The sequence below is a fragment of the Lepidochelys olivacea genome (assembly GCF_965140295.1).
Source record: "Lepidochelys olivacea isolate rLepOli2 genome assembly, chromosome: 14".
In the NCBI taxonomy this organism is placed as follows: Eukaryota; Metazoa; Chordata; order Testudines; family Cheloniidae; genus Lepidochelys; species Lepidochelys olivacea.
In genome coordinates this window covers 29,423,557-29,447,208 of record NC_140424.1, presented here as the reverse complement: position 1 = coordinate 29,447,208, position 23,652 = coordinate 29,423,557, and the positions used below count along the sequence as shown (strand labels likewise).

At 48.0% G+C, this 23,652-nt stretch overlaps 1 long non-coding RNA gene across 1 annotated transcript; it reads left to right on the top strand.

The window, feature by feature from the left end:
- Positions 1 to 23,652, top strand: LOC311531286. The gene is made up of 5 exons (XR_014714180.1): positions 1 to 65; positions 12,350 to 12,433; positions 13,080 to 13,196; positions 13,654 to 13,676; positions 22,985 to 23,652. It is a non-coding gene; the product is annotated as an uncharacterized lncRNA (long non-coding RNA).

The following is a 23,652-nucleotide window of genomic DNA, read 5'->3' as shown; positions in this document are numbered from 1 at the left end:
GCCCTGCTGCTGTGGGAGGAGGGGCAGCTCAGTGCAGAGAGACTAAGAGAATGGGCTAGAACCAGGTAAGTACCTGCTCTATGTGGGCAGGGGGTGGGGCATGGAAAAATCCTGTTTACCTCTCCCCAGCCCTGCTGGGTTTGCAGTTTACCCCTGGCCCCTCCCTTGCTCCAGGGACCAACCCTAGCTCCTACCCCACTGGGCTTTTGCCCCAGCCCCTTTTACAATCATTCCCCAAGGGGCCCACAAATGTTGTGGGCCCAGCGCCAAAAAAGTTAATCTGGCCCTGACACTTTCACTGCAGATTTGACAAAATGCAAAGAAGGTACCAATGTGAGATTTCAACAATAGCTACAGCACTCGACCCAAGGTTTAAGAATCTGAAGTGCCTGCCAAAATCTGAGGGGGATGAGGTGTGGAGCATGCTTTCAGAAGTCTAAGAGCAACACTCTGAGCAGCAACTACAGAACCCAAACCACCAAAAAAGAAAATCAACTATCTGCCTGTGGCATCTGACTCAGATGATGAAAATGAACATGCATCAGTCTGCTCTGCTTTGGATAGTTAGAGCAGAACCGATCAGCATGGAAGCATGTTCTCTGGAACAGTGGTCCAAGCGTGTAACTTTACAGTGCAAATATTTGTAAAAATTTAAGGAGCACTGTACTTCATATTCTGTTTAACTGAAATCAATAGTTGAAAATTTAGAAAACTACCATTTAAATATTTTGGGATTTCTATTTAACAGTGATTAAAATGAATTAATCATGATTTTTAATCACAATTAAATGCAATTAATTCATCATTTGACAGCCCTAATTGCTGCAGTACCTAGAAGCCAGGGCCTCATGGTGCCATGGACTCTACAAACACACTTGACTTAAGTTTTAGATGTAGGCTTAACCTAGCTAAATCACTCAGACTCCTGGAAAATCTCACCCCCTGTGTGATGTAGTTAGGATGACCTACCCAACTGTACAGGCAGTTTGTCTTATCGAAGATTTCATCCATCGACCTAGCTACCATCGCTCAAGGGGGTGGATTAATTAGTGATAAAAACCCTTCTGTTGCTGCAGCACGGTGTTACAGTAACACCGCTTGAATGCTGTAGCTGTGCCACTGAAGTGTGGGTGGTATAGACAGGCCCTTCAGCTCTGATCTCACAACCACTTGCACGCTTTCATTTACTACAGTGAAATCAAAGTTAAGACAAATGAATCATTGCAGGATTGCGGCCCTTTCAGAGCAGCAAAAGAGAAAAGGGGATTTTTTTTTTTTTAAAAAAAATTCTTTTCCCTTCACACCAGCCCCCTCCCCCTACTGCCTATTTTTGTCTTCAGCACGCTACAGCTGATTGTCTGCAAACAGCTAATCCAGCTGCCCATCAAAGGTTAATGGGGGGGCCCTCCCAAATGTGCAAGAGCTGATTTGCTGCTGATTATCACAGTGGGATTACCCCTCAGTTCACTAGCTGAGCACCCACTCTTTTTCCTATGGGTGCTCACATATGGCAAACAGGGACTTTCTTTCCCAACTGGCAGACCACCACTGGTAGTGTTGAAATGCCCGTAGTGATCCTGGGGTCCTAGCCTATCCCTTGCTCATGAAGCTGTACACCTCTACAGCACGAAGGAGAGATTCAACTACTGTCTTTTTTTGGGATGGGGTGACCACATCTGCATGCATTATTCTGGATTTATATAGAGGCAATATATTTACTGTCTTATCTATTCCTTTTAGTGATTCCCAACATTCTGGTCACTTTTTTGACTGCTGCTGAACAGATTCTATTATTTGTTCCCCACGTAGATACTTTATAGACTGGTTTCAGAGTAACAGCCGCGTTAGTCTGTATTCGCAAAAAGAAAAGGAGTACTTGTGGCACCTTAGCGACTAACCAATTTATTTGAGCATAAGCTTTCGTGAGCTACAGCTCACTTCATCGGATGCATACCGTGGAAACTGCAGCAGACTTTATATATACACAGAGAATATGAAACAATACCTCCTCCCACCCCACTGTCCTGCTGGTAATAGCTTATCTTTTTGAATGTTATAATTCTTGACGTCTGATTTGTGTCCATTTATTTTACATAGAGACTGTCTAGTTTGGCCAATATACATGGCAGAGGGGCATTGCTGGCACATAGCACATTGGCAGATGGTGCAGGTGAACAAGCCTCTGATAGTGTGGCTGATGTAATTAGGCCCTATCTATTCAGGGGACACCATGATATGTAGACACAGTTAGCAATGGGCTTTGTTGCAAGGATAGGTTCCTGGGTTAGTGGTTCTGTGGTGTGTGGTTGCTAGTGAGTATGTGCTTCAGGTTGGGGGTCTGTCTGGAAGCAAGGACTAGCCTGTCTCCCAAGATCTGAGAGTGATGGGTCGTCCTTCAGGATAGGTAGTAGAACCTTGATGATACGCTGGAGAGGTTTTAGTTGGGGGCTGAAGGTGATGGCTAGTGGTGTTCTATTACTTTGTTAGGCCTGTCTTGTAGTAGGTGACTTCTGGGTACTCTTCTGGCTCTGTCAATCTGTTTCTTCACTTCAGCAGGTGGGTACTGTAGTTCTAAGAATGCTTGATAGAGATCTTGCAGGTGTTTGTCTCTGTCTGAGGGGTTGGAGTAAATGCAGTTATATCATAGACCTTGGCTGTAGACAATGGATCGTGTGGTGTGGTCTGGATGAAAGCTGGAGGCATGTAGGTAGGAATAGCGGTCAGTAGGTTTCCAGAGAGGGTGGTGTTTGTGACCATCACTTATTAGCACCATAGTGTCCAGGAAGTGGATCTCTTGTGTGGACTGGTCCAGGCTGAAGTTGATGGTGGGATGGAAATTGTTGAAATCATGGTGGAATTCCCCAAGGGCTTCTTTTCCATGGGTCCAGATGAAGACTCCATCAATGTAGCGCGAGTAGAGTAGGAGCATTAGGGGACGAGAGCTGAGGAAGCATTGTTCTAAGTCAGCCATAAAAATGTTGGCATACTGTGGGGCCATGTGGTTCCCCTCTCCCCTCCCCCCCGCACTCTCCTGCTGGTAATAGCTCACCTTTCCTGATCGCTCTTGTTAGTCTGTATGGTAACACCCATTGTTTCATATTCTGTGTATATAAAATCTCCCCACTATATTTTCCACTGTATGCATCTGATTAAGTGAGCTAAAGCTCACGAAAACTTATGCTCTAATAAATTTGTTAGTCTCTAAGGTGCCACAAGTACTCCTTTTCTTTTTGCGGATACAGACTAACACGGCTGTGTCATAAATATAAAGGGAAGGGTAAACCCCTTTAAAACCCTCCTGACCAGAGGAAAAATCCTCTCACCTGCAAAGGGTTAAGAAGCTAAAGGTAACCTCGCTGGCACCTGACCAAAATGACCAATGGGGAGACAAGATACTTTCAAAAGCTGGGAGGAAGGAGAGAAACAAAGGGTCTGTGTCTGTCTGTCTGCTGCTTTTGCCGGGGATAGAACAGGAATGGTCTTAGAACTTTTAGTAATGTAGCTAGGTATGTGTTAGATTATGATTTCTTTAAATGGCTGAGAAAAGAACTGTGCTGAATAGAATGACTATTCCTGTCTGTGTACCTTTTTTGTAACTTAAGGTTTTGCCTAGAGGGATTTTCTATGTTTTGAATCTAATTACCCTGTAAGGTATCTACCATCCTGATTTTACAGAGGTGATTCCTTTACTTCTATTAAGTCTTCTTGTAAGAAAACTGAATGCTTTTTCATTGTTCTAAGATCCAAGGGTTTGGGTCTGTGGTCACCTATGCAAATTGGTGAGGATTTTTACCAAACCTTCCCCAGGAAGTGGGGTGCAAGGAGTGAGGGGATTTTGGGGGGGGGGAAGACATGTCCAAACTACATTTCCCAGTAAACCCAGTTAGAGTTTGGTGGTGGCAGTGGATCCAGGGTCAAAGGATAAAATTAATTTGTACCTTGGGGAAGTTTTAACCTAAGCTGGTGAAAGTAAGCTTAGGAGGTTTTTATGCAGGTCCCCACATCTTCACCCTAGAGTTCAGAGTGGGGAAGGAACCTTGACATGGTGGCAAAGTGGTGGGATTAACATGAAATCATTTTGAGATTTTTTTTGAACCAGAAATACAGATTTTAAAAAGGATATTTTTTTTCCTTTGGGGCTGCTGGAAAGGAGGTCCAACTGAAAGCAGCTGTTTTTTTCTCTGCTTTGGGGCCAGAGCAGAGACACAAGGGATTATCTTTGTGAATTGCAGATTTTCTTTGCCTGGAGGCAGTTACTTAACCTCCTGCAGGGAAATTCAGTCTTCGCAAACCAGAAGTTTTTTCCCCCTAAAGGTAAATAGGGGGGGTGTTCTACCCATCTGCCTGGAGACAAAAGTGGCAAGGTTTTTTTTAGGATTTCAATTTTTCTTTTAAAGGAGCACACGTGTGAAAAATCTTTTTCCTTTGGGCTGCTGGTAAGCAGGCTTTTGCTTTGATTGGGGCCAGAGCAGAGACAAAGGGAATTGTCTTTTTCTGTAGGCTGACAATCACTATCAGAGAATAGGTATCCTATTCCAGCACAGCAAAATTTTACAAGCAAAGTTTTTTTTTGTTTTGTTTTTTATTTCTAACGCTCGGGTGTGAAGTTAGTTAAAAACAGAGGTAAAGATGTCAGACACCAAGGCACTAAACAAATTGGAGTTAGCCAAACTGGAGACAATGAAAGAAGCCAAAAATGCTCAAAACTGCTCACAGGAGAGAAATAGAAGAGAAGGAAAAAAAGAGGAAGCATGAACTGGAGATGGAGACGATAAAGGCTCAGCAGAATATACCAACAAACCCTAGCAATCCTTCTCCAGGTACCACTTCCCATCCCAGAAAGTTCCCCACCTACAAGGCAGGTGATGATACAGAGGCCTTCTTAGAAAACTTCGAAAGGGCCTGTCTTGGGTACAGCATCTCTACCGACCAATACAGGGTAGAGCTGAGGCCACAGCTCAGTGGACCCTTAGCTGAGGTGGCGGCTGAAATACCTAAAGAACAAATGAACAAGTATGGCCTGTTTAAATCCAAGGCGAGAGTCAGAATGGGGATAACACACTAGCATTCTCGTCAGAGGTTCAGAGTCCTAAGGTGGAAACCAGACGTGTCATTTACCTGACATGCCTACCACATTGTGAAACATTGGGATGCCTGGATATCAGGAGCAAGTGTTGAATCTCCAGTAAATTTGCCCTTCCTAATGCAAATGGAACAATTCTTAGAGGGTGTTCCTGAGGAAATAGAAAGATACATCCTAGATGGGAAGCCCAAAACTGTAATTGAGGCAGGAGAGATTGGAGCCAGATGGGTGGAGGTGGCAGAGAAGAAGAAAACTGGTTGCAGTTGGAGCAGAGACCAGAAGGGACAACCCCAGACCACACCCTATTACCAGGGGCCGCCCAAGGCCCCACCTACCTCCCAAAGAACTCTCCAGACACCTTATCGTCCCACCACCCCATTCTCCAGCAACCCACCTCGTCCCAGAGACCCGTCAGCTGGACGATGTTTTAAATGTAACGAACTGGGGCATGTAAAGGCCAACTGCCCCAAGAACCCCAACAGATTAGTTCATTGCACCGGAATCACACCAGAGGTCCTCAGGCCCAGATACCCTTGGAGCAGAGGGAAACTGAGTGTGGGCGGGAAGAAGGTCACCACGTGGAGGGACACCAGGGCACAAGTGTCAGCTATCCATGCTTCCTTAGTGGACCCCAATTTAATCAACCCAGAGATCCAAGTGACTATTCAACCCTTCAAGTCCAACTCTTTCAATTTGCCTACAGCCAAGTTGCCTGTCCATTCCTGACCAGCCCTGGTACTGTGGACTTTTCAATCTGATGATTATCCCATCCCCATGCTGTTGGGGGAAGACTTGGCCAATCATGTGAAGCAGGCTAAGAGTGGGAATGGTCACCCACAGCCAGGCTAAACAAGCAGTGAGGCCTAGCTCTGTTCCAGAAACTTCTATCAGGACCCGGTCAGAGGTGATGGACCCAGACCCCAGGCCAATGTCTGCAACAGCAGTAGTGGATCCAGTCCCAGAGACCCAGTGGAACAACCAACACCAGACCCATTGCCAGCACTGAATCCAGTACTTGCAACCTCAACACCAGAGGGCCCCACTGAACCTGAACCGGCAGCAGCCCATAACCCTACACAAGAGGCTCAGCCAGAGCTTGAACCCCAACAGAGCGTCCCAGCGAAAAGCGTTTCACAGTCAACAGAACAGCCCCATCCCCTACATCGCTTCCAGAGGGACCAAGCATAGGTCCACAGTCCAATGAGGAACTGATGTCTCCAGCATCAAGGGAACAGTTCCAGACCGAACAGGAAGCAGATGAAAGTCTCCAGAGAGTTTGGGCGGCAGCACAGAGCAACCCACCACCTCTCAGCTCTTCTAACTGATCCAGGTTTCCTTGTAGAAAAGTCCTCTTTCTGGTGGACACCAGGAAGACTGGCATCCTCAGAGAAAGTTGGTAGTTCCAACTAAATACCGGGTCAAGCTCTTGAGCTTAGCCCACGATCACCCTAGTGGTCATGCTGGGGTGAACAGGACCTTTTGCGGGGGGGGGGGGGGGGGGGTCATTCCACTGGGAGGGAATAGGAAAGGATGTTTCTACCTATTCCAGTCTTGGGGTTTCCCCCACTCTTTGGCCTACTTCACAAGACCAGGTCAAAGCCCCTCTCTAGCCACTCCCTATCGTTGAAGTTCTATTTCAGCGAGTAGCTGTGGATATTCTGGGTCCTTTTCCAAAAAAGACACCCAGAGGAAAGCAGTACATACTGACTTTCATGGATTTTGCCACCCGATGGCCGGAAGCAGTAGCTCTAAGCAACACCAAGGCTAAAAGAGTGTGCCAGGCACTAGCAGACATTTTTGCCAGGGTAGGTTGGCCCTCTGACATCCTCACAGATGCGGGGACTAATTTTCTGGCAGGAACTATGGAAAACCTTTGGGAAGCTCATGGGGGTAAATCACTTGGTTGCCACTCCTTACCACCATCAAACAAATGGCATGGTGGAGAAGTTTAATGGAACTTTGGGGGCCATGATACGTAAATTCGTAAATGAGCACTCCAATGATTGGGACCTAGTGTTGTAGCAGTTCTTTGCCTACACAGCTGTACCACATCCCAGTTTAGGGTTTTCACCATTTGAACTTGTATATGGCTGTGAAGTTTAGGGGCCATTACAGTTGGTGAAGCAGCAATGGGAGGGATTTACACCTTCTCCAGGAACTAACATTCTGGACTTTGTAACCAACCTACATAACACCCTCCGAACCTCTTTAGCTCTTCCTGTAAGTTTTCTTTAGGATGCTCAAAAAGAGCAGAAAGCCTGGTATGATAAACATGCCAGAGAGCGTTTCTTCAAAGTAGGGGACCAGGTTATGGTCTTAAAGGTGCTCCAGGCCCATAAAATGGAAGCATCGTGGGAAGGGCCATTCACGGTCCAGGAGCACCTGGGAGCTGTTAATTATCTCACAGCATTCCCCACCTCCAACCGAAAGCCTAAGGTGTATCATATTAATTCTCTAAAGCCCTTTTACTCCAGAGAATTAAAGGTTTGTCAGTTTACAGCCCAGGGAGGAGACGACGCTGAGTGGCCTGAAGGTGCCTGCTACAAAGGGAAAAGTGCTGGTGGTGTGGAAGAGGTGAACCTCTCCATGACTCTTGGGCGTATGCAGCGACAGCAGATCAAGGAGCTGCACACTAGCTATGCGCCGACGTTCTCAGCCACCCCAGGACTGACTGAACGGGCATACCACTCCATGGGCACAGGTAATGTTCACCCAATTAAAGTCCAACGTTACCAGGTGTCTCCTCAAGGTAAAACTGGTATAGACTGGGAGATCCAGGATATGTTACAGATGGGTGTAATCCGCCCCTCTGGAAGTGCATGGGCATCTCCAGTGGTTCTAGTTCCCAAATCAGATGGGGAGGTACGTTTTTTGCATGGACTACCGTAAGCTAAATGCTGTAACTCACCCAGACAACTATCCAATGCCACACACAGATGAACTATTAGAGAAACTGGGATGGGCCCAGTTTATCTCTACCTTGGACTTAACCAAGGGGTACTGGCAGGTACCGCTAGATGAATCTGCCAAGGAAAGGTCAGCCTTCACCACACATCTCAGGGTGTATGAATTTAATGTCCTCCCTTTCGGGCTGCGAAATGCACCCGCCACCTTCCAAAGACTTGGAGATGGTCTCCTAGCGGGATTAGGAGAATATGCAGTCTCCTACCTTGACGATGTGGCCCTATTTTCGGATTCCTGGGCAGAACACCTGGAACATCTACAAAAAGTCCTTTAGCGCATAAGGGAGGCAGGACTAACTGTTAAGGCTAAGAAGTGTCAAATAGGCCTAAACAGAGTGACTTACCTTGGATGCCAGGTGGGTCAAGGAACTATCAGCCCTCTACAGGCCAAAGTGGATGCTATCCAGAAGTGGCCTGTCCCAAAGTCAAAGCAACAGGTTCAATCAGTCTTAGGCTTGGCCGGTTATTACAGACTATTTGTACCGCAATACAGCCAAATCGCCACCCCACTGACAGACCTAACCAAAAAGAAACAGCCAAATGCTGTTCAGTGGACCGAAAAGTGTCAGAAGCCCTTTAACCAGCTTAAAGCGACACTCATGTCTGACCCTGTACTAAGGGCCCCAGACTTTGACAAACCATTCCTAGTAACCACAGATGTGTCAGAGTGTGGTGTGGGAGCAGTTTTAATGCAGAAAGGATCTGATCAAGAATTCCACCCTGTAGTGTGTTTCAGCAAGAAGCTGTTTGAGAGGGAAAGCAACTAATCAGTCAGTGGAAAAAGAATGTTATGCCATTGTCTAAGCCCTGGAAAAGCTACGCCCATATGTTTGGGGACAGAGTTTCCACCTGAAAACCGACCATGCTGCGCTCCAGTGGCTTCATACCACCATGGGGAAATAACAGAACTTATTCAGTGGAGTTTAGCTCTCCAAGATTTTGATTTCGACATCCAACGTCTCAGGAGCTTCTAACAAAGTGGCTGATGCATTCTCCTGTGGAAGTTTCCCAGAATCCTCTGGTTAAAATCGTCCTTGAGACGTGGAAAATAGTTAGTCTTTATGTACTTGGTAGTATATGTAGAGGTGCATGTGTCTTATTAACTGTTTTCCTAGAGCTCCAGGAAGAAATCCCAGCCAGCGTTTCACCCTAGCTGAGATTTGGGGAGGGGGGGGGCGTGTCAAATATAAAGGGAAGGGTAAACCCCTTTAAAAAATCCCTCCCGGCCAGAGGAAAAATCCTCTCACCTGTAAAGGGTTAAGAAGCTAAAGGTAACCTCGCTGGCACCTGACCAAAATGACCAATGAGGAGACAAGATACTTTCAAAAGCTGGGAGGAGGGAGAGAAACAAAGTCTGTCTGTATGCTGCTTTTGCCGGGGATACAACAGGAACGGTCTTAAAACTTTTAGTAAGTAATGTAGCTAGGTATGTGTTAGATTATGATGTCTTTAAATGGCTGAGAAAAGAACTGTGCTGAATAGAATGACTATCCCTGTCTCTTTTCTGTAACTTAAGGTTTTGCCTAGAGGGATTTTCTATGTTTTGAATCTAATTACCCTGTAAGGTATCTACCATCCTGATTTTAGAGGCAATTCCTTTACTTCTATTAAAAGTCTTCTTGTAAGAAAACTGAATGCTTTTTCATTGTTCTAAGATCCAAGGGTTTGGGTCTGTGGTCACTTATGCAAATTGATGAGGATTTTTACCAAACCTTCCCCAGGAAGTAGGTGCAAGGATTGGGAGGATTTTTTGGGGGGGAAGACATGTCCAAACTACATTTCCCAGTAAACCCAGTTAGAGTTTGGTGGTGGCAGTGGATCCAGGGTCAAAGGATAAAATTAATTTGTACCTTGGAAGTTTTAACCTAAGTTGGTGAAAGTAAGCTTAGGAGGTTTTTGTGCAGGTCCCCACATCTGTACCCTAGAGTTCAGAGTAGGGAAGGAACCTTGACAGGCTGCTACTCTGATTCCATCTTGTGAAATCAGCCCAAGACTAAAGCATTTCCCACAACTGCAGCTGCTTCCAAGCTGGGGCTGGGAAAGGAGAAGCTGTGCAGAGTTTCACAGCTGTTCAGCACTGAGTGGGGGGAGGGGAGCAGTCCAAGACCACAGGCAGGGAGGTGGGTGACCACAGACAAAGGGGCTTGTGCAGAGATCAGGCAGGTGAGATCAGGCTGTGTGAAGCTTGGAGAGCTAGATACAGCTGGATGGAGATGTGTGGAGATTGGACAAACAGGCGGCGGGCATGTATGAAAGATGGATAAATCAGTGTGGCGTTTCTTGCTCCTTCCTCTGAAATGCTCTGCACTGGTGCCACTCAGACAGGACACCCGGCAGGATGGGCCAATGGGACTGATCTGGAGCAGTGAGGAGGGGGATGGGTGTGTATAGGGGCAAATACCAGGCTAGATGGGGGCACTGCTCTGATCCTGTTTCCTAGGTAATTTTGTAGGAGGAGTTTCAGTCCCATTTCTATTCAGGTCACAATTCATGTCAGACTGGGAACAGAAACTAGCAAAACCACACACTGGTCCCCACTCCTTCCTCTTGGGCCTCAAATTGCCCCTCAGTGCCAGGGACCAACCTCCCCTTAGCTGCTCCTGTGACTTTGTGTAAACACCAGCCCCCTGCACTGTTGTCCTGGTTCCCTTCCCAGCACACAGTGGGGAATTGAGATTGGATTCCCCCCTTTGAGCTCACCTGGCTGTGATCTCACATGTTGACAGCCAGGAGCAGGGAGCCAAGAGCCCAAGGGGGCAGCTGGGCTTGTGGTGGGGAGCTGCAAGCCCTGGCTCTCAGCCCCTCACGTTGCCCCTCTTTGGTCAGTGGAAGTGTTCCTGGTAAGGACATGCACCACTGACAGAAGGGAAGTGTAGACATGAAAAAACAGTAATTTGTGGTGGCTGTAGATCAACCTAACATAGGTCAACTTATGGCTGTAGTGTAGACATGCCCTATGTTGCTCAGGGGTGTGGATTTTTCACACCCCTAAGGCTTGGTCAATCTAATTTTCTAGTGTAGACTAGCTCTGAGGTTGTCACCACTGCAATTAAAAACACATGGCTGGCCTGTGCATGTGTAACCACCACACCCATGAGGTGTGGGGATAGATCCCATCTAGTGGCACCAATACCACAGAGAGATTAAGAAGTCTGCTCTACAGCTTTAGCTAAGTGCCATATGGCTTTTAGCTCATGCAGTAGAGGCTCATGCACTAAGCTTCAGAGGTCCCAGGTTTGATCCTGACAACTGGGGTCTGTCAGTGTTACACAAGCTGGCTTGGGCTAAGGGGCTGTTTAATTGTAGTGTAGACATTTGGGCTAGGCCTAGAGTCCAGGGTCTAGAACCCTGCGGGGGGGGGGGGGCATTGCAGAACTGGGGCTGTAGCCCCTTAGTCCAAGCCCAAGTCAGTGGCACAGGCCAGCTGTGGGTGTCTAATTGCAGTGTAGACATTCCCTAAGGGGCTGTCCCAAATTGCACTGCACATTCAGCTTTCCCTTTGAGGCCTCCCCATTACAGGACAGAGGTGATCCTGGGGTGGAGGTGCATATATCCGGTCTGCAGCAACGTTAGTTCTGTGAAACCCAGGGTGTGGCAGGGATTGGACTGTAATAAGAGTAAAACAACAAATCTGTGCCAGCTGAGGGGGATTAGGACCATGAGAGGTGCAAAGACCAAGGAGGTGGGGGAGGTGTTTGGGGGGTGGGAATAAATGAGAGCATGGCATGAAATTTGTTATGCCTGTTACAGTAGCACTTACCTCCCTGTGCTAGGCGCTGGCTAAACACACAGTGAGAGAATCCCTGCCCAGCTGAGATCAGGGCTCCATTGCACCAGGCGCTGCACAGATACACAGTGAGGAAACAGTCCCTGCCCTGAGTCTGAATTGACTAAGGAAGGAGAATATCTGGGAACCAGACCTCCTGAGTCCTGGCATTGGGTCTCCAGTCTGACTCTCAATCTCCAGCACCTACAAGCAAGGGCTGTGATGGCTCTTCAGCTGGAGCCTCCACTAACAGTCCTTCCCCTCCAGCAGTCAGCCTAGAATGAGCTGGACTGCTCCCTTTTATACTGAGGCAGCAGTTGAAGCATGCCCAGCAAGGTCCGAGGGGCAGGACTTCCACTGCCCATAGAGTGGGGTTAACCCTCTCTTGTCCAGTGCATGGTATGCACACCCCATCACACCGTCCATGATGTCCTTTGCATGACCGCTCCAGCTGGAGATCCCAGGGACCCTCTCTGCCTCCGATGCTCAGTGGGATCGATCTGTTCACTAACCAACCAGACTTTCCTCCCCCTCCAGGAAAGTTTCAGGCAACATTTGGAGACTCTGAAGAGGGACCTGGAGATCATGCTGAGCCTCCCATGCCATGGGGAGATGTGAGAGGTAGGTGACCCTATCACCCCATTAGCCACATCCAGCTCCATGACTTCTGTGGCAGCATCCCTGCATACCCCAGGGCTGAATAGCCCACACCTGGGCTCACAGGTCAATCTCTGTCTGGGTTAGGCACATGGCATTGTGGAGCCATGAGGTTGTGTCTACATTGCAAACTAAGCCAGGCCTCTAATGAAGGGCTGAGTGCAAGCCTCCATTCTGCCCACATACAAATCACTGACTTGGATCTGAGTGCTGGCTGACCCTGAGCCCTAGCACCCTGCTAGGGGATGGGTCAGATCCAGTTCCTGTTGAGCCCTGTCATTTTGCAGTATGGATGCAGAGGTAAAATCACCTCCCTATTTCTTCTCACTATGTCCCTGTTGATAGATCCTAGGATCACGTTAGCCCTTTGCTCCACAGCATCGCCCTGGGAACTCACATTGGTTGCTTATCCACCATCCCTCCCTAGCCCGTTTCCAGGTTCTTCCCCTGTAGCCCTTGGGCATCTGAACTCCAAGTTTTAAGCAGGTTGGGCAGCTCTGGTAACACCCTGGTTATTCAGCTGTGTCCTAGGACCTCTCTAAAGCTGTGTCCCCAATGCAGCACTGAGACCCCCAAGCAGGCACCTCTGACAACCCTATCTGCCTTGCAGCACCTGCTCTCCTTCCTGTAGGATGGGCAGCAGATGATCCTCCAGAAGCTGCAGGAGATGGAGGAGACAAATGGCACATGGGAGGAGAGGAAAGAGGAGCCAGACCCAGGACAGCAGGTGAGATGGCAACAGAGACAGCCCAGATCCAAGGGACAAACCCTCCTGGGGAGACCCCCAACTCCCTCTAGGGCTGCCAATGTCTGTTCAGAATTTCCCGTGGATTCTAATGCAACGTGGGGACAGGGAGGTCTCAGCAGGGGCCTCTCGCAGTCAGAGCTGGCCCCAAAGGCCCAGTGCGGCACTAGGAGGCCTGTGCTGCAGGGACAGAGATCAGCAGGGGTCACTCCACTCTCCTCTGGCAGGCAGTGCTGGCCCCAATGCTCCAGAGTAGCACTAGAGGGCCTGTGGTGCTGGGAGCAGGGCAGGGGGCACTCTCCATGGCCAGGCTGACCCCATGCATTGGAAACCATTAGAAAGGCAGGGCCAGAGGGAAGGGAAGGATTTTACTTAACATGAGAAAAGGAAAACCTACAATGTAACCTGACTCTTTCTTCCTCTCTCTCATCTGGTGCAGGATGAAAATATCACCTTGAGCAGGTAAGGACTCTCCCTTTCTCAGACAGCACAACCCTTTAATACATGCAATCCCTAATAACCTTCATAAACCAGAGATCTAACTATTTATTTTTGTTTTTTTTTATAAAGCTTCTATGGTATCTATCTATCCAGAGATGATGTGATGTGAGCATATGGACATAGTCTTGACTGGCTGAAAGCCTTGATGCAGGCGCTCTTCCTGTCCTTTGAGGTCTCTTGAGCTGTGTGGATGCTAGGATGAGATAGGTGGTGCTGTCTCAGCATTCCATGATGGTGTAATTGGGCAGACAGAGCAATTTGCTATCATAAATTTGAGTGGGGTGGATCACTGTCAGTACATTGCTACTTGTAATTTTCTGAGCAGCACCATTAGCTGCAGAGTCTGGAGACCTGCCCCTGGGAGTGAGGACTAGACTCTGCTCATTGACCAGTCTCGTTTTCATGTATCGGCTAAGGTGTTGGGATAACTTGGAAGAGCTACTCCTTGTGGGTGTCTGAGCCCAGTGAAAGCCCTCAGAGGAAGGCCTTGAGGTAATAGGATCTCATCTTATAGCTGCTTCTCTAAGCTATGAGTAGGGCCTTACCAAATTCACGGCCATGAAAAATGCATCATGGACCGTGAAATCTGGTCTCCCCCTGTGAAATCTGGTCTTGTGTGCTTTTACTCTGTACTACACAGACTTCATGGGGGAGACTAGTGTTTCTCTAATTGGGAGTCCTGACCCAAAAGGGAGTTGCAGGGGGGTCACAAGGTTATTTTATGGGGGTTGCAGTATTGCCACCCTTACTCCTGTGCTGCCTTCAGAGCTGGGGGGCTAGAGAGCAGCAGCTGTTGGCTGGGTGCCCAGTTCTGGTGGGGCGCTGCCTTCAGTAGCAGCACAGAAGTAAGGGTAGCAATACTATACTATGCCACCCTTACTCCTGCGCTGCTGCCTTCAGAGCTGGGTGGCTGGAGAGTGGCGGCTGTTGACTGAGGGCCCAACTTTGCAGGCAGCAGCACAGAAGTAAGGGTGGCAATACCATACCATGCCTTCCTTACTTCTACACTGCTGCTGGCAATGGCTCTGCCTTCAGAGCTGGGCTCCCTGCTAGCAGCCACTGCTCTCCAGCTGCCCTGCTCTGAAGGCACTGCCGCTGCCAGCAGCAGCACAGAAATAAAGTGGCAATACCATACCATGCCATCCTTAGAATCATAGAATATCAGGGTTGGAAGGGACCTCAGGAGGTCATCTAGTCCAACCCCCTGCTCAAAGCAGGACCAATCCCCAACTAAATCATCCCTGCCAGGGCTTTGTCAAGCCTGACCTTAAAAACCTCTAAGGAAGGAGATTCCACCACCTCCCTAGGTAACGCATTCCAGTGCTTCACCACCCTCCTAGTGAAAGTTTTTCCTAATATCCAACCTAAACCTCCCCCACTGCAACTTGAGACCATTACTCCTCATTCTGTCATCTGCTACCACTGAACAGGCACAGTGTTCACCCTGCAGGCCAACTCTTCAAGTTGGTTACCTGATGGAAAAAAATACAGAATCATAATCTAAATTCTACACTTTAACAGACTAAGCAAGAGTTGAATCAAACAGCTTTTCTTACACCACTGGATGTTGGAGATAGGTTACGGTTCTTAATACACAGGCTGAATTTCCTCCTCAGCCTGGGACCAGTCTCCCCAGTTCAAAATCTTTTGTCCTCCAGATGATCTTCCAGATGTTGAGATGGGGGAGGAGAGAGGCCAGGTGGTGTCATCAACCTTCATTTATACAGTCTCTCCTTGCATGACATGGGGGTTAAGTAGTCCCCATTGTGAATGTGCCTTTTCTGAGGGATCTCTGGGAGCGTGGATTCTTCTTGATGGGCCATCAACATGTCTGGCTGGTCATGATGTAAATCTATTTTGTCAGTGTTAGTTACTCCTTTGTTGCCACTGAAAGGCTAGCTGTGGGAATTTCCCATTTGCCTCATAGTTCAATAACACACACAGCAATATTTCATAACTTCACATACAATGATAGTACATACACCCCAACAGGATATTTAATGTTCAACAAATCAAGACTTTCTAACGGATATCTCACAAGGCATGTATTGTATAAAGCATATCATCATATCACAGGGGAGAATATGGGGGTTCTATGGTGCTATTTTGAGGTACAGAGTGTCCTAGCAAGGCCACATTTCTGGATCTGTGTGCTGAGCTTGGCATAGCCCTCCAACACAGAGACACCAAACTGAGAGCTTCACTGACAATGGAGAAATGAGTGGCAATCATACTGTGGAAACTTGCAAGCTGGTTTGGGAGGTTTCAGAGTAACTGAAGCTGGTTTGCTACTTTTGGAGTGGGGAAAATTCACTGTGGGAGCCACTGTCATTCAAATGTGTGGGGCCATTAATCATCTCCTGCTATGCAGGACTGTGACTCTTGGCAACAGGCAGGACTTAGTGGATGGATTTGCAGCTAAGGGGTTCCCAAACTGCAGTGGAGCAAGGAACCCCATTTTGCCCTCAGATCACCTTTCCACAGAGTACACCAACAGAAAGGGCTACTTTTCTATGGTCATGCAGGTGCTGGTGGATCACCAGGGATGCTTCGCCTACATCAGTGTTGGCTGGTTGTGGAAAGTGCTTGACACTCACACCTTTAAGAGCACAGGACTGCTTAGAAAGCTACAAGCAGGGATCTTCTTTCCTGATCAGCAGATTACTGTTGGTGATGTTCAAATACCAGTAGTGATCCTGGGGTCCCAGCCTAGCCCTTGCTCCCCTGGTTCATGAAGCTGTATGTAGGTCACCTCGACAGCACCAAGGAAAGATTCAGCTACTGGATCAACAGGTGCAGAATGACAGGTGAATGTGCTTTGGTAGATTGAACAGCGCTGGTATTGTTTACTCAACAGAGTGGATCTTGGTGTGAAAATATCCCAGTGGTTATAGCTGCCTGTTGTGTCCTGCATAATACCTGGAAAGCAAAGGGGGAAATGTTGCTGCAGGGGTGGAGATAGAGGGGCTGTTTGAGTTTGAACAGCCAGACACAAGGGCTATCAGAGAGGCTCTATATGGCTTGGGGAGGCTTTGAAAGGGCACTTTAACAGTGAGCCATGGTAATGTGCTGTGGTGGACTGTGCTTAACCTGGCACTGCAGTTTGGGGGCCTGTTAGGAACTCTGTGGTGCTTGCTGCATATCTAGGCACATCTTACTGCCAGTGCAGCTGTTAACAGGGGGGCGCTTGCTGTACATTTATGACGACTGCACTGATCCACTGGGTTGCAGGGGCATGCACAGTGTGGGATAAGCAGGGCCCCAGGCCCCTGCAATCAGTGGGGGCAGAGAACTCTTCCGGAGCCAGGGCCTGGAGAGTGAGCTCCTCCAGCCCTGGGGCCATGGAGGGAGATCCAGCTCCTCTGGCTGCTGGGAGAAAGCGAGCTCCACCGGCCCTGGGGCTGCGGAGGGTGGGGAGGGAGAGCCCAGCCCTAGGGCTGTGGCAGGGAGAGCCAGCTCTTCTAGCCATGGGGGGAAGGGAGATCTAGCTTCTCCGCCCACAGGGGGTGAGGGGAGGCACTGAAAGTGCCTCTCCAAAAGCGGCCAAATTTTTATTCCTGTGCACGTTCCTGCTGGTGCGGTGCACAAACCACCACTTTCCCTGCCACCAGGCATTATACACCATGTGTAGTAAACTAGGAAAGGTGAATCACTTTCACAACAAAAGAATGAAAACTGTTCCCAACACACAATCTGAAAAACTTAACAGTAAATACATTTTAACCTAAAAAATTAGGGAGCCTTAATAAATAAACCAGAGGAAGGAATAGCCATGTCCATTGTAGCTACATCAATGCTGGCTTTCACAAGTCAGCTCTGGTTGTTTACGCTTTCCCCGGCGTGGAGTGGTAGGGATAGGCATGCTGGCTATGAGGAATGCTGAGGGGGCTCGTAGGGAGGTGCTATGCTGCAGTGCTCCGCAGACTGCAATGGGAGTCGAGGCCTGGAGGTCCATAAGAGTCTACAGCATATGTGTTTGCTGACAAAGAAGCCCTATTTTGTCCTGGTGCTTCTCCTGTCCTCTTTTTCCTTCTCCATACAGTCTGCAGTGTTCATCCTGCAGGCCCTCTCTTCAAGGTCTGGTGCAGCACCGGCTTGCAGAATCTCACAGAACGTATCCCCCCACATCCTCCATTTTCCTCCTCCTTTTCTGGTCAACTGTTCCACCCATGTGGTGGGGGAACCCTTCAAGGCCACAATGGCAGCAGCTGCAGATAAAACACGCAGAGGTACCAGCGCCAGTGTAGTAGGAATGGAAAGTGAAAAAGAACGTTCAGAACTGCCCCCTTCCCTTGTTCCCCTAAAGTGTTACACAAGACAAGCTTATTAAGACTTCTGATTCAGCGTGCTCGTGGACAGTGCACTCACAGCACCAGACGTCATGAGTATGAGCTGCTGGGGTGATGGAAATGAGGAGGAAATTGCTCAGTTGCATGAAAGTATGAAATTAAAGCAGTGGCATTGAATACTGGCACCATTTTCTGCAGGTGGTGGTGGCAGTTTAACCTGATATCTCACTCCTTAGGGTAACAAAGGCACAGGGAACGCAGCTGCTACTGCTGGTGTCCCAAAGTCACCCAGGTTCGTACTTTCCTAGCCAGTTTGTGGCAATGGTGCCTGCCGAAGTTACCACCAACTGACTTGGGAAAGTGTTCTACAATGGAGGCAGAAATTAGGCGGCCATCCCTAGAAACCTCCATGGACGTTTCATTGAGATCTCTCAGGAGGATTCAAGGGACATCCTTGGTTACATAAACAAACTGCTCTGTGTGGCCTCCTTGCCTAACTCTACAGAATGAAAATGAAAAGCAGACAGCAACTCCAGCTCCCTTTGTTGTACCACTACCTCTTCTAGTATGAGTCAATTAATGAAAATTCTATAGCTGTGTCCTGCTAATTTGGGAGTGCCATCACTATATCCAAGGTTAGGTCATGCTTGACCTGGGGACTGACTGGACTGCGATGGAATCTCAAACCGGTCCTGGCTCACAGCATAGGTGGTCCTCCCTGTCACCTGTCCTCCATCCTCCTACTCTTTTTTCTTGTTCACCTCCTCCTCCTCCTTGCTCTTCACATCAGAGGTCTGTGACTTGGGCTCCTTGGAGGTATCCATGGTGGTGAGAGGGGTGCTGGTGGAATCAACAAGTATGGCATGCAGCTCTTTGTAAAAGCATCATGTCTATGTCTTGGAACTGCATCAATTGTTGGCCTCCTTGGAACTCCTGATATGCCTGCTGCAGCTCCTTAGCATTCACGTGGTCCTGCTGCAGGTCCCTGTCATACCCTTCTCCTGCGTCCCCCTTGCAATCTGCTCGTAGATGTCCACATTTCTATGTCTGGTCTGTAGCTGTGACTGCACAGCCTCTTCTCACAGGCCTAGGAGATCCAATAGCTCCAGTCTGCTCCAAACCAGAGCACGCCTGGAACATGTAGCCAGCATGTGGTCAGCTGGGCAGTTGCGTAAAACAATGGAGCGCTGCTAGGTATGCTCACCAAGCTGGACAATCAAGAAAAGGCATTGCAAAAATTCCAGGGGCTTTAAAGGTGATGGGGGGGCTTCCAGCCTGTGTGACCCCTGGCCAGTGGAGTTCACCATTGCAACCAGAGTGGTGCGTAGCAGGCATTCTGGGATGGTTGCTGGAGGACTGTTAGGGCAAACATAGGTAACAGTGTCTACGTTTCTGTTGCATCAGCCTACATACATCGACCATAGATCAACATCACTTGGGAAGCTGGTGTTACTGGGTTGGCTTATTGGGGTGCTTACGCCAGTGAGGGACACATTTAAGTGTAGACACATGCACAAATGGGTTGATGTAAGGCAGCTAACACCATTCTAACTTTGTAAGGTAGCCCAGGCCTGAGGCTGGGCAAAGGCCCATTCAGGCTGGATAGCAGCATTCATGATGATTGTTCCAAAGGAAACCAGGGAAGCCCAGTGGCTTGGCATGCTTTACCCTACAGTCCTAAGAAGGAGCTAGATGGGGCCACACTCCCGGTGTCCTGTGGCTCAGTGATCTGTAACTACGCCTCTCTTGGTGGGTTGCAGGTTTGGCAGTGAGAAGCCCTCAAAGCTCCGCTTGCAGTCGCCACAGCCATGTAACTGCTAGCTGCCCCTGCTGAACAGCATCCAGAGGATACAGATGATGGGTTACAGAGGTGAAGCAGGAGCCAATTCCATTCCTTTTCTTCTTGCCGCTGTGGCTAGGCCTATGCGTGACAGCAAGCGGGGCTAGGTCCTGCAGGTCTGGTGTAAATTGTCCGGGCGTTGCTAGCTGTGGCGAAATGCACCAACTGTGGACCTGGCCTAAAGAGAATCACAGGGCTACAGGCTTCCCCAGCAAGGGGCTCTGTGGAAGGAAATGCGGGGGAATGGATCCATATAGCATGCTGTACCCCAGCAATCACATCACTTTCCAAATGTCAACTGGATGGTGTGGAGAGGCCCCTTCACTTACAGCCCTGGGGACTAGGCCTTAGCCCACATAACATGTGGGGCATGGGCAGCGCCAGGGTGAGCTTCCCTCATGCTGTCCCACCTTGGTTCAAACTTCAGGGTGGGTGGGAGGGTTACAGGATAGTTTGGCCTCTGGGACCCCAATGGAAAAAGAACTAAGAGTCAGATCCAGAAAAAAGGACTGAGTCACATTAAGGGGGGATATGAGAGAGTTCTGGAAAAAAAAAAAAAAACTAGTGTGGAGAAATTGAATAAGGAAGTGTTATTTACCCTTTTATACAACACAAGAACCAGGGGTTACCCAATGAAATTAATAGGCAGCAGGTTTACCACAAATATAAGGAAGTACTTCACATAACCTGTGGAACTCCTGGCCAGAGAATGTTGTCAAGACCAAGACTATAATAGGGTTCAAAAAAGAACTAGATAAGTTCATGGAGGACAGGTAAATCAATGACTATTAGCCAGGATGGGCAGGGATAGTGTCCCTAGCTTCTGAGTGCCAGAAGATAGGAATGGGCAACAGGGGATGGATCACTTGATGATTTCCTGTTCTGTTCATATCCCTCTGCAGCATCTGTCATTGGCCACTGTCAGAAGACAGAATACTGGGCTAGATGGACCATTGGTCTGACCCAGTATCGCCATTCTTGTGTTATTATCCATCTGCTTGTCTCACCCGTGCCGCTAAAGCTATCAGTGGGAATGGCTTCAAGCTACTGCCAGCTCAGCCACACTGGAACTGATGCCTCGGGGGAAAGGTCCTGTATCCCACCAACCCCCAAGTCAGCCAATGCTCCCACTCTAGAGCCAGATCAGAGCTAGCAGCCCCTGGAGGGGAAACTCCCTATGTCCCCACTCCCCTGAGCCCCATAGTCCCCTGTCACCATGCCTCCGTGGGTAACAACTGGCCCAAATTCAGGACAAATTGCTAAGCAATAGGGCAGCCATACCCCAAAACTGGTGGTTATTCTCCCATAAGATATACCAAACCAGTAACAAAAGTAAACATCTGTCTCACCACACTAGCTAACAAAAAATCAGAAAAGCATTCTCCTTAGGCATTCCAGTCCTGGATTCAATACCCGAACACTAGACTTAATGATGAGTGGTTATTTAAAACCAATTTCATCAAAAAAAAATGTTCTTCTGATCCCAAAGGACCTGCCACACACCCAGGTCAATATACAACTCAGATCTTACCCAACCATCAGGCTGTTACCAATCCTTTAGTATCTAAAATCTAAAGGTTTATTTATAGAAAAAAGAAAGAGAGAAAGGTGAGAGTTAAAATTGGCTAAAGGAATCAAATATATACAATAAATGCAAAGTTCTTGGTTCAGGCTTGTAGCAGTGATGGAATAAACTGTTGGCTTGTTAAGTGTCTGGTTGCTTCCAAATCATTAGAAGGTCCTCAGTCCTTTGGTTAGAATGCTCTCATTAGTATAAGTCCATAGTCCAGAGGTTTGAGCAGGAAAGAGGCAAAATGGAGATGTTTCCAGCGCCTTTTATAGCTTCTCTCAAATGAAGGGAAACCCATTGTTCTCACTGTGGAAAATTACAGGTGACAAGACGGTGTTTGGAGTCACATGATTTCGCTTAGTCATAGCAAGAAAGTCCATTACATGTAGATAGGTGTCTTCCATTGTGAGTTAATGACAGGTTTCAGAGTAACAGCCGTGTTAGTCTGTATTCGCAAAAAGAAAAGGAGTACTTGTGGCACCTTAGAGACTAACCAATTTATTAGAGCATAAGCTTTCGTGAGCTACAGCTCACTTCATCAGATGCATATCGTGGAAACTGCAGCAGACTTTATATATACACAGAGAATATGAACCAATACCTCCTCCCACCCCACTGTCCTGCTGGTAATAGCTTATCTAAAGTGATCATCAGGTGGGCCATTTCCAGCACAAATCCAGGTTTTCTCACCCTCCACCCCCCCACACAAATTCAAATTTGTGTGGGGGGGTGGAGGGTGAGAAAACCTGGATTTGTGCTGGAAATGGCCCATCTGATGATCACTTTAGATAAGCTATTACCAGCAGGACAGTGGGGTGGGAGGAGGTATTGGTTCATATTCTCTGTGTATATATAAAGTCTGCTGCAGTTTCCACGATATGCATCTGATGAAGTGAGCTGTAGCTCACGAAAGCTTATGCTCTAATAAATTGGTTAGTCTCTAAGGTGCCACAAGTACTCCTTTTCTTAGTGTGAGTTAAGTGTTCTTTAATGGGCCATTCAACTTGAATAGTTCCTTCACAATGTGCTGGCTAAATACCTTGTGGGTGCTACCCAGAGCAAACATTTGAAATCCAGGTATAGAGGCAATACTCATCACTTCAAATCCAAAAATGATGCATGCATACAAATAGCACAGTCATATTCAGAAAATCATAACCTTTCCATAGACACCTTACTTGATATACCTTATAAGATTTGTTACAATTATATATCAGTGGTAGCAACAATGATCTACATGGTCATATTTTAATCAGATAATGTCACATCCCCTCTCCCTGCAACCTGTACAGAGCTGGCAGCCCCTAGAAAGGAAAGGGCCCATGTCCCATTCCCCACATCCCCTGAGCCAGTGGGTTCCCCAACTCAGAAAACTGAAAAACTCAGTATGTGATATACATCTAGAGGGAGTAGATAGGGACATCTTATATTTTCTCTAAGTAATGTTTCTCTCCTTGCAATGACCTGATTTCTTCTCTTTCCCCAGCCCAATTGCACACACTCCCTTTATCTATTATCTAATCTAATCTATCTATCTATCCAATCACACATTCTCTTTCTCTCTCTCCAGTAGAGGTGACTGAATTCTAAAACAGCCAACCCTGAGCTTGTCCTGTCCAGTGACAGGAGGAGTGTGTCTCTTGGAGACGAGCGGATGGACCTGCCCAACTACCGCGAGAGATTCGACACAGCTCCTTGCGTCCTGGCCAATGAAGGATTCTCGTTTGGGAGGTATTACTGGGAAATGGAGGTGTGGGATGCTGGCTGCTGGGCTGTGGGGGTGGCCAGAAAGTCAGTGAAGAGGAAGGGACATCTCAGACTCACACCTAAGCATGGCTTCTGGACTGTGGAGATGCACATGGGCAAATACTGGGCTCTCAACACCTCCCTGGCCCTTGTGTACTGCAACGAGAGGCTTCACAGGGTCGAGATATACCTGGACTACACGGAGGGTTAGGTGGTCTTTTACAATGCTGAGTCCTTGACCCATCTATACACCTTCATTGCCTCTTTCAAGGAGGAAAATTTCCCCTTCTTCTATACCAAGGACAAGAAGATCCCACTGGTCATTAATAGGTTCGAGACAGAGGGATGGATTCCTCTGACTGAACAGACGCAGCCTAGTCCAGCCCCCATCATTTGACTTGCATGTGCTTTCCATTGCCCCTGGCACAGACAGAACGTGAGCATGTTGCTTACATCCGCTTTGCAGTCAAATATTCCATTTTAATGCCATTG